The following is a 9,325-nucleotide window of genomic DNA, read 5'->3' as shown; positions in this document are numbered from 1 at the left end:
GCACAGGATTAAGACTACCAGCCCCACTCCTAGGGAAAGCAGCTACCTACCTTTCCCTGGAGCAGAACAACTATAACTTACATCCCATTTGACTCACTGTGATGTCTTGGCCTCTGAGGAGCTTTTACATGCTATTTATCTGGCCTGACTGGAGTTTAGTGGTTTGTTCATTCTGGAAGACCTTCCTGCCGTGAACTCAAGTAACTTTTTCCACAATCCCTTAAACATGCATCGCTGTGGTAGCCTGGACTTGGCAAGCTTCTGCACACACCCTCCTAAGCAAAGGCACGCCAGGTATAACCTGCTGGGTTGTTAGACGTGGCTTAAACACAGTAAAATGTAGTGTGTGAAAGGAGAGACTTCAAAAGACATTTGCACTAATGAGTGTTTTGAATGTTTACCAGGGTGGTACTTCACTGAAATTATCAGAGACATGAAGGTGTACGGTAAGAGCTAGGGAGGAAAGGTGAAAGTTTTCAGGTGTCTCCCTGGGTCTTTGTGCGTTTCCTCTTTGTTGGGATATCCATTAGTGTGATGAGCTGGGGCACTCTGGCAGTTTTGATCTTGCTTTGTTCTTCCTAACCCTCTGGAGTTCAGACCTTGCCTGGTAGGTGCTTTTTAGCTCTGCCATCTCTCCTGCTGCTATCTATTTACAGATTCATTTAGTACTATTTTCAATAGTTAGTTTAATTAGGGACTCCTCAGCTCTGATAAAAGATTGTATTAAAGCTTATATAATCCCTGCCTATGTTATTCGTTTGCAGGCTAATTCTCCAGCTGTGTTAACTTAATAAAACATCTTTTAATATTCTGCTCCACCTCTGTTTCTGTGATCCCAGTGGAAACCACAGCTTTGCTGGGAAATCCAGCCAGTCTGTACACAAGAGGGCTGCTTTGAAGCCCTGCTTGTTTCACTGGTGAGCCTTGACTCAGGCAACCTGTGCAATTCAGAGAGCACTACTGAAAACAGTGGAATGGACTCTGAGATTAGAAAGGTCTAGGCCCTTCTGGAGATGGGATCTAAACCGAGGACTAGGTTAAAAAAAAAAAAAAAAAAAGTGTTTACTCTGGTTTTGCACCAGATAGGACCTAAGAGTGAAATCCTGGCCTTGGTGAAGCCTATTGCCTGAGAACAACAGGTATCTGGCTCCATCAGAGGCCATTAACTTAAGTATTGAATGCTCCAGTGTCCAAGTTATTCATGCAGACTTCAGATTAATGCATCCCAAACGGCATTAGGCATCTCTGTTCAGGCAACTGAATCCCATCACAGTGAGAACATAACTGATATAAAAACATGTCCTCTTTCTCATGGGAAATATTTTTATTAAAGCATATTCTATGCAGATTTGATAGCTTGTATTTCAGATAACATACACTTTGGAGACTGGTGCTTTTGATGACTGTTTATGATGACTAACAACCTGCACAGCTCTTCTGGAAACATAATCTATTAAGCCAGCCAGTTGACCAAAGAAAAATCTGTCAAATTTTCATGTTATTTGACACGCTGTGTACAGCTTTTTAATTGAAAACAACAAGTAGTGATATAATTTGGGAAGACCACGTAAAATTTTTTTAATCGAAAATCTGAAGTTTCAGGGGAAAAAAAAACATGGAAAATAATCTGTAAAATGTGAGGGAAGCAGCTGAAATCCTAATTTCTGTTGGAGGGCCTACCCCAGGCACCTCACCTTTTAGATGCTTTCTTGTAGAAGTATCTTGTAGCACAAGGCCGGGGTGTTGTCATGGAGACTTTCAGGGTACCTCATCACTTTGCTAGAAAAGACACATTTCAGAACGGTTGTCACTGTATTAACTTAGTCACAGGATCAGAATTCCTACTGGTCTTACCCCTGCAGTCTTCATTCTTGGTTACAGTAAATCTTTTCCATGTCGTTATAGAGCTTCAGGGTGGTTGCATGTTCTTTTATGAAGCTGGCTTCACATGAACAGGCAGTTTGCAGTGCAAGAAATTAGTGTGAAGAGGGATTCATGGCCCAGTTGAGGAAAACATATATACAGAGGCTTCTGTTTTGTGAATAAAGGAATCTGTTATAATCACTGGAAACCTGGTTTGCCATTTACTTTGTCATGTGGCACTGACCACATGGTGCCTGGCGAAAAACTTCCAGTCTCTGTGTGTGCGATGTTTGAGATAAAACCTAAATAACTCTGCTATTTATCGCTGTGATGATGATTCCAGATTTAATACCATGTACCAAAACATCTGGAGCCCCAGCTGACACCAGAAATGATGAATTTGAATGTATTTAGTTGTAAAATGGTTTGTGTGTTTTAGGCATCTTCTGCCCTGAAACACTTGCGATATAGAGATATAATCCCCTAGCACAAAGCTTAGTGTTAGAAAACCTTCAGACTTCCAGGGTCAGATGCCTTAAATGCGTATTGATGCTTAGATCTCCTTGAAATAGGATTTTCCCTGAAGTTATGCACCAAAACATGTTTGGTTCCTGGTGTCAGCAGAGCTGGTTGCGGGCTGGCTGTCCACCTAAAAGGGTGTGAGAGAAAATCAGCTTAAGGTTATGTCATGAGCAGCTTCCAAATATACTCTTCACTCTACCTTTTCTCTCATCCTTGCAGTCACTCTCTTCTTTCTGCTCATGTTTTCCCTGACGCCCGCCCCAGTCTTCCCCTTGATGAATTCACAAATCCTCCCTCAGTTCATCCTCTACTCTCCCTGCCCCAACCTTACATGCCCTCAGACCTTCATGATGCTCCTGTTTCTCTGCTCTGCCTCTACATCTCCCCACTGCATGAAACCAAGGAAGCTCCCCGGTGCTACAGGAGTCACAGTTATATACCATTTACAGGGATGCAAACCTCCCCAGGCTCTATGGAGGTATGCATAGGTGGAGCTGGTAGATGACCACAAGGCCACTTTGGACAGACAGTGGAGCAAGAAAATGGACCTATGGAAAGCCATATTGCTGTGTCCTGCTTGCTGTTCCTCAGATTTATTTCACTACTGCAGGATACAAGGATTTCTAGAAACATATTTCAGGCTGATGTTCTGAGAGGACTGTTCGTCCCTATGACTGCCGTATTTCTAACTATGTAATTATTTTTCCTCCCTCAGCTAGAGGCAAATCAAAATGTCTCTAGGTGGTTGTAAATTGTCAGTGCAAGTTCTCATAATGTCTTTCTAAGTCAGTCAATCTAAGGACTCTGAGACAAGACCACTTCCCCCGCCCTGCCTCCAGTGCTCTAATTCTCCCTTTGATAAACTCAGCACACTGGACTCACCACCTCCAGCCCAGTGAGTGGCCCTGGGAGCCTTCAAGTGTGGAGGCAGGTGGCAGAGGGGTGGGAGGGGACAGCTCCTGCTTGCCCCTGGGCAAATCAGGTGGCAGGGCTTAGCAGTGTCCATCTGGCTTCTGCCATGCAGTATGCCAAAAACTGGGAGTGATGTAGTGTAACAGCTCTGCAATATCTGCTAGCCTTGCTTGGAGCATGTTGACTGTGGAAGGAGTTGCAGATGTAAAGAGGAGGCTGGGGAATGGGTTGGCAGCAATAGCTAAAGATTGCTGCTGTTGGAGTAATGCCCAAAGTTTTGCTAGTCAGAGCTTCTGTTGGAGATGATGGGAATTTTGCCTGTTAAAGGGATGATGTGTTTTGTGATTCACCCTGTAGTTCCTTCAGAGTTTCACCAGGGTGCTAGGTCTCTTGGAAATGCTAAGAGAAACATTATCCTTACCATAGGGAACTTTATGGTCTAAATCGGTTGCAAATTTTCTATTGTAGAGCTTTACTGTGCTGGGCCCAGCATACAGGAGAGACAATAACCATTCTTTAGTGATCTACAAATCCTGCAGTCTGGTTGCCTTGAAGAACCACAGTTACCTCTTCTTTCTTGGTCTTTATGGTGTTGTGGCAATACGAACTCAGGGGCTTAAATAGCAAGCTCTGTGGGTGAAGACACTCTACTGATTCATTCTGCTGCAGAAAAGTCTTGTTATGTTGGTGGCAGCAGGGGCTGAACTGTCTTTTCTTTTCAGTCATTTTGTTTTCCTCAGAGGACTGAGGAAAATTGCAAATGGACTCACTCTTTTGCACTGGAAAGAGATGGAAATGTATGGGAACATGTTTTCAATAGGAGAAATAAAAAGGTTACTGCATTGGTCATTGTGTACCCTCAAAGCTAGGAGTTAATGTTTTAACTCTCAATCACATGTTCCTGAAGTGAGGTCCTGTGCAAGTTCAGCCTGGATGAACCTGGAAGTTTGCATATGCTGGGCCACTGGAACAGTGCTGAATTACCCCAGTTGGGGACCTGGCTTGCACTTGCAAAGTACGCTCCCTGGTCCCTCACCAGCCCCAGCCTGTCTTAAATCTTTCATATCTGCAAAAGTGCATTGGGAAACTCCCAAGAATTTGACAAGCTGCTGTTAAAGCCTTTGAGACCTGCTGTATGCCCACACCCACTTCTCCATGTGTCTGAAACAGGCCCCAATTCCTAGTGATGTCCACACCATGAGAAGGGAAGTCAGGTCTAAACTTTCATGTGACTTGCTTTTGACTTGCCTGCATTTTTCCCAGGTCCATCCAAAAAATTAGTCAGGTTCACAGTGACAGAAGAGGATTGGTTATGATTTTGGTCTGGAGTGCAGGATCCCAGGCAGTTTAAATGAGTCCTTTTGGACATGATACTGTTGAAAAGTGCATCCTGATTTTTAAATGCCCTGAATTTCAAAGGTGTTGTAGGTGTAGGTCCCACTAAAAAGCCTCTTTGTCTCAGGGGAATTTAAGCTATGCTAAATGCTTGATGGTTATTTTAAGCAATCCCTTTTCCTGCAGTTAGCAAAGCAACTATAAGTCTTATTCAGAAATCCCAGCATGCACATTTGGGAAATATGCACATGATGCAGCAGACTGGGGCTTTTAAGAAATAACAGAAAAGCTGCTTATTGTGGCTCTTCACCTGGATGTGCCTGGTCTTCTCCAAATGCAGCATTCAGCCCAGTTTCTTGCAGTATATCCTCCTTAGGCAAGTGTGTTTGTGGCAGAGGTGGAGGTATTTCATGGTCTCTGAAAACCAGACACGAAATAACCCTTACGATATAAAAAAATCCTGCAGTAATCTTTCTCTAAGAGATCTTTAAATCTATAGCATACAGTGACTGACTACAACTTCCCAATTATGTTTGCATACAGAGAGCTTGGAAGAGATGGATTAAATGATTTGGCTAATTACCCACTGTGCTTGGCTCAGATGGATGCACACATACCAGTTATTTATCTGGCAGGTGTTCCTTTCCTCCCTACCCTTTGCTTTCGTTATTCCCTGTGCTGTGATTTCAACCCAGGCTTATGAAAAAAAGGGATAAGTGAAAGAAATGACTAAGGTGGTTTTTGGTCTACATTGTCGTGGAGCAGAGCACACTGTGTTGATGCAGAACTGCAGAGCACCCAAGGAGCTCTGAACATCCCAGCTTTCCTTCAGATGCTGCTGCATGCCTGGTTAGGTAGGAAAACTGAGACAGAGGAATTAAGACCAACAAAAGAATTGCCTCACAGTGGGAGTTCTTTATTGATCTAAATCCAGCATCTACACAGTGTTCATCTCATCAGTACCTGTGCAAAATGTTATAAGTTTGATGTATGCGCTACTTCAGAGCATGCCTACAGAGTAGGGACGGTCACTTGCCACAGTTTCAAAGGTTGGATACCATGGTATGTGATAGCTAAAGTGATTTGGCCAGTATGACAGAAGTCGTCTGACCTGAGTTGGGGTTCAGAGCCAAGTCTCTTGAGCAGCAAGCAGGGAACTGTCCACCTTCTACCAAACCACCAGCTCTGACCTCATGTCCCTGGAGAATGACAAAGCTGAAGACATACCTTCCGAGGGTGTTTAGAAACTCACTGTGAACAGATGCAAGTCCTGTCACCTCTACAAGACAATGGGTTACTCGAAATCTTCTTTTTCTGATACAGAAGAGGTTTAGGTAAGACTTTAAGAGCTACCATTAGATACAAAGATCATGATGAATGGAAGGACTTGTGGTTAAATCTCCAGGTCAGTGTTTATTTCCTTAGTCAGTTGGCTGAGACCTCACAGTAGCATATGTATGATCTTGGTATCGACTTCCTTCCTTTTCTTTCCCCCATTCTCTTGTCCAAAGATGCACATATCTCTGTAATTTGGTGAGACAGGTGCTGGGGCAGTAGATTAGGGCAGCCCAGGGGAAGTCTGAGAATAACATAGAATATGCCAGCTTGTTGCTATACAGCCGTCTCTGCTGGCTCATGAGGACTTGGGTTTGACCTTGCTATTTCTTTTTGGGATGTCAGTCTGGACGCCAGAATAGAACACGCTGTCCTCCAGTGCGACGGTTGTCCATAGCCTCTTCACAGAGATTAAGAATAATCTTATACCCTTCTGTCCATCTGTGAATGCAGCCAAGGGCCAGACACTCTGACTTCTGTCATCTGAAATCCTGGGAAGATTGCCATAACGCACTCTGTGTTTCACCTTCCCTTGTTGCTGTCAGCCCTATTGCTGCCCAGCTTAGCACCGTCCGCCCAAGGTTCTCCAAAGTCAGAGAGTCCTTAGGTAGTTCGGTTGGAGAAGTGGGGATGAAATTTCTGCATTGTGGTCCCATTTCTGCCACTAACCTAATGATCAAATTTTGTGTGACTACATGTGTAAGTCTTTTTGAATATCTGATGCCATTATGAAACACCTACCTGCCTACAAGGGAGGGACAGCATAAGGCTTAATTAAATGTTTGCAAAGTGTTCTGCCATGCTGAGATGCAAGGTGCTACAGAATGCAAGTATTTATTACAAATATTAAGTCTAGCACAATTCTGAGAAGTAGGTGTCCTATAAAAGATATTTAGTATAGTGACTTTATTGCACTTTGCAAGTGCAGTGTAAATCATGAATCCAAGACAGTCTCCCTGAAGGCAAGTCCTTGGTCCACACAAAAGAAGCTTTCTCAGGCAAGGTGGTAAATTGTAGGTGCAAGTCAGATACAAAGCTGGAAGGCGGAATTAATTTTGCTTGATTTTTGTGAATACTTACCTTGTTGAGGTCAGCATCTGAGCTGGCCATTTAACCCCTCTCTATAGCCGGGGGAGAGAAATGAGTCCTTTTGCCACAGTCCCCCAGTGCATTTTTGTCTCTTTTTGAGAGGTATGAGTTGTTCCCTAGATCATTCCTAGAAAAGCAGTTTAGGCTGTTATTTGTATTTAGACATCTACATTGTATGCACCTGAATGGTCTGCTGCTTGAAATCTGGATCCTGTCAACCAGCATGCTGTGAAACGATTTTGAGAATGAACACAGACCCCCACTGTCATGAAGAAATCTTGTTTTTAGTAGTGATGGGGCTGTCATTCTGCAGTAGATTCGAAGCAACAAGTCCGAACTGTCTCCAGCAACGGTGAATTCTGGCTCACGCCAAGGCCCTGAGGCTAACCTTACCTCAGCCAGCGAGTCTGAAAATGACCCTCACAGCACTTGTCCTTCAGGCTGCAGGTGGGAGCTGTATGCTTTCCAGGCAGTGGTTTTACCGCTGATACAAGATCTTCAGCTGGTGTATACCATATCAGTAAAGTGTGCTCAGCTTGCTGAGGATGGGGACCAGGGATTCTGATATGTCTGTTCATTCACTTTCCATGCTGTTATTTCTTTTGTCTTTGATATCCTTCCTCGGGTGAAGCAACTAGTGCTTATCTGCCGCTAGTGACATCAGAGATAAGCTTAGATGATTTCCTTTATAGCTACCACATCGAGGGGAGCAATGTTAAAGGCAGAAGAAGGTAGTGCGAATCATCTGTAAGAAGAAAATAAAATTCACATCTCCTTCTGCACAGTCTCTAGGAATCATTTTGTACTTCAGCACAATCACAGCCAGTGAAATACTCAAGATATTATTACCGCTCTTGTTTTTATTAGCACCAATCTGGAGTTGGAGCCATATGTAGTGCTTGTCATAATGTTATCTGAGAAGGGATTACAAACATCAAGATGGAATATCAGAGAAGATAAACTGAGGATTATTTGGGACATTTTTCTTGTTCTTTTGCTGGGGCAGTAAGGCTTGTTTTAATCTTCAAATATTTTAAGGTATAGAAGCCAACAGGCTCACGTTTCTTGGAAGAAATTAACTGAAACATCAGCACATGAAATATTTTCCCAGGGAAAAGCTAGGAAATAAAGAAGCGGAGGTTATATAGCACATGTTTTGTGAAGTTATTGCAGAGCTAGTAGACAGGAGAGGAGAAAGTGGTAGAGTGGTGCTGTGAGACTGGAATGGTTGGAGCAGTGATGGGGGGAGATTCTGGCCAAGTGCTGTGGTCTGCCAGAGGGAAGTAGACATTGACCCATGATAAAGGTAGGCAGGGACAGAAAAGTATTAAGATTGGAGGAGCAGGCAGTGACCAGTGATGTTGCAGCTCCTGTTTGTCCAGCATAACCTACCTGAAGACATGATTTTAACAGGGAGGCTTCCTGGTGTTTTCTGAAAATGGAGCCTATTGAATTCATTCTGATTGATTGTGTTTAATTAAAATTTCAAAATAACTTGCTATCCTTGGCTCTGTTGGTCCTAAACACTTTTATAGGCCAGTACAGTTACAAGAGTGATTAATACACACACTAATACAACAGCTGTAAATATTTTTCAGCATACTCAAAGTATCACAAATAATGCTTATGACATTGCTCATTGCTATTACTCAGACAAAAATATCCTGATTCATGTGAATGTATGTTAAGAACATTTGTGTTTTTTGGAAGCACTTGGAATCATGGTGATTTGTCCTTGTGTCCTGGCCTTAATTTTCCTCTTTTTTAAACTAATATATGTTGTCTAATCCACTGTACCCAGTCATTAAGGTAAGAAATGCCGCAAGTTAAATGTGGGCTGGGCTGGGTCAATAGCTCTGCTCCTTCCTGGATTTTCTTCCCCTTCTGCCACTGCTGCTGCCTCTATTTCTCTAGGCAGAAGGTGAAACTAGGAACAGTGCTGAAATGGCAGCTGTGCTGTATATACCAATACAGCCTACCACCTCCTCTGCTTAGCCTATGATCCACTCTACAGGTAGGGTCAGCCCAAATTTATTTGAAGGTACTCATCTTGTAGTTTTTCAGGCTAAGTGGTGGTACTCATACCTCGACCTTTCCTGATCCCCTTTGGTTTCCAGTGCCACCTGCAGGTCTGGGAGGTGGAAAGTGTGAGGAGAGAAGGTATTTGGGGGTGAGGACATAGAAACAGGCTGGGAGAGGAACCTGCTGAGGCAGAGACGACAGGGGAAGTTGGGATGGACGGATATCGGATTGATGGGAGGAGAGGAGT

Source organism: Dromaius novaehollandiae, chromosome 2 (genome assembly GCF_036370855.1).
Source record: "Dromaius novaehollandiae isolate bDroNov1 chromosome 2, bDroNov1.hap1, whole genome shotgun sequence".
NCBI classification, from domain to species: Eukaryota; Metazoa; Chordata; class Aves; order Casuariiformes; family Dromaiidae; genus Dromaius; species Dromaius novaehollandiae.
This window is presented reverse-complemented; position numbering follows the sequence as displayed.